Here is a 1,991-nt window from a genome sequence, read left to right as displayed (position 1 = left end):
GGAGAAGAAAGCAATCACATATAAAGGAAAAGCAATCAGAATTACCCCAGACTTCTCAGCAGAGACCATGAAAGCAAGGAGAGCCTGGAATGAGGTATACCAAACACTAAATAAAAATAACTACCAACCAAGAATACTGTAACCAGCCAAACTCTCATTCATAGACGAAGGTCAAATAAAAGTCTTCCACAGTAAGAAAAAACTGAATCAATATATCTCCACCAAACCAGCTTTACAGAACATCCTCAAAGATGTACTATACAGGGAAAATAATCAAGATCCCAATACAGAGAGAGAAATGAACCCTAAATAGTAAACATCAGATCAATAAATGGGAAGACACAGCTTTTAACAAGATAGTGATAATGAAAGGAACAAACAATCATCTCTCAATCCTAACTCTCAACATTAATGGACTTAATTCTCCAATCAAACGACATAGGCTCATAAGTTGGATCAAAAATCAAGATCCATCTTTCTGCTGCCTCCAAGAGACACATCTAGCCAGCAAAAGTAAATATCTTCTAAAAATGAAAGGCTGGAATCAAATCTATCAAGCAAATGGCCCCCATAAGCAGGCTGGAGTTGCAATCCTAGTATCAGACAAAATTGACTTCAAATTAAAAAAGGTAAGAATAGACTAAGAAGGTTACTACATACTAGTAAAGGGATCTCTCCTACAGGAAGATATAACCATTCTAAATATCTACACCCCAAATGCAGGAGCACCCAACTTCATCAAAAAAACACTACTGACTCTAAAAACACTCATGCACCCAAACACATTGATAGTTGGGGACTTTAACACTCCACTATCGCCTCTGGACAGATCAACACACCAAAAACTGAACAAAGAAATCACAAAACTAAATAATTGCATAGACCAACTAGACTTAACCGACATCTACAGAATATTCCACCCAGCAACAACAGAATACACATTCTTCTCCACAGCACATGGAATATTCTCCAAAATAGATCACATCTTAGGGCACAAAGAAAATCTGTACAAATTCAGAAGTATCAAAACCATTCCCTGCATTCTCTCAGACCACAATGGAATAAAATTAGAGCTCAACTCAAACAGCCACCACAGAAATTGCTACAATTCATGGAGACTAAACAACACACTGCTGAACCATCAGTGGGTCATTGAAGAAATTAAAATGGAAATTCAAATGTTTATGGAATTCAACTAAGATGAGGACACAAAGTACCCCCTCCTTTAGGATACAGCAAAGGCAGTACTCAGAGGAAAATTTATATCTCTGAGTGCATACACCAACAAACTGGAGAAAAACAGCAGCTCAATAATTTAAGGAAGCACCTTAATTTCCTTGAAAGAGAACAACAAGCCAAACCCCAAGTCAATAGATGGAAACAAATAATTAAAATCAAATCAGAATTAAATCAATTAGAGAAAAAAAAAACATCGAAAGAATCAACAAAACAAAGAGTTGGTTCTTTGAAAAAATCAACAAGATAGACAGACCCCTGGCAAACCTGACCAAAAAACGAAGGCAGCACACTCAAATAAACAAGATAAAAGATGAAACAGGTAACATCACCACAGAAATAACCGAAATTCAGAAAATAATAAGGGACTATTTTGCAAACCTTTATGCCAACAAATTCTAGAACTTGGAAGAAATGGATGATTTCCTAGAAAAAATTCATATCCCCAAACTCAACCATGAAGGTTTAAACCTTCTAAACAGACCCATATCCAGTATTGAAATAGAAACAGCAATAAATGATCTCCCATCCAAGAAAAGCTCAGGTCCAGTCGGATTCACGGCAGAATTCTACAAGGCCTTCAAAACAGAAATCACACCAATATTTCTCAAACTCTTCAATGAAATTGAAAGAGAACGTTCACTACCAGACACATTCTATAAAGCCAGTATAACCCTCATCCCAAAACCAGGCAGGGACTCATCACAGAAAGAGGACTATAGACCTATTTCCCTGATGAACATAGACACAAAAAT

This window comes from Perognathus longimembris, chromosome 8 (genome assembly GCF_023159225.1).
Source record: "Perognathus longimembris pacificus isolate PPM17 chromosome 8, ASM2315922v1, whole genome shotgun sequence".
NCBI lineage: Eukaryota > Metazoa > Chordata > Mammalia > Rodentia > Heteromyidae > Perognathus > Perognathus longimembris.
The sequence above is the reverse complement of the archived record's forward strand: the minus strand, read 5'-3'. Positions refer to the sequence as shown.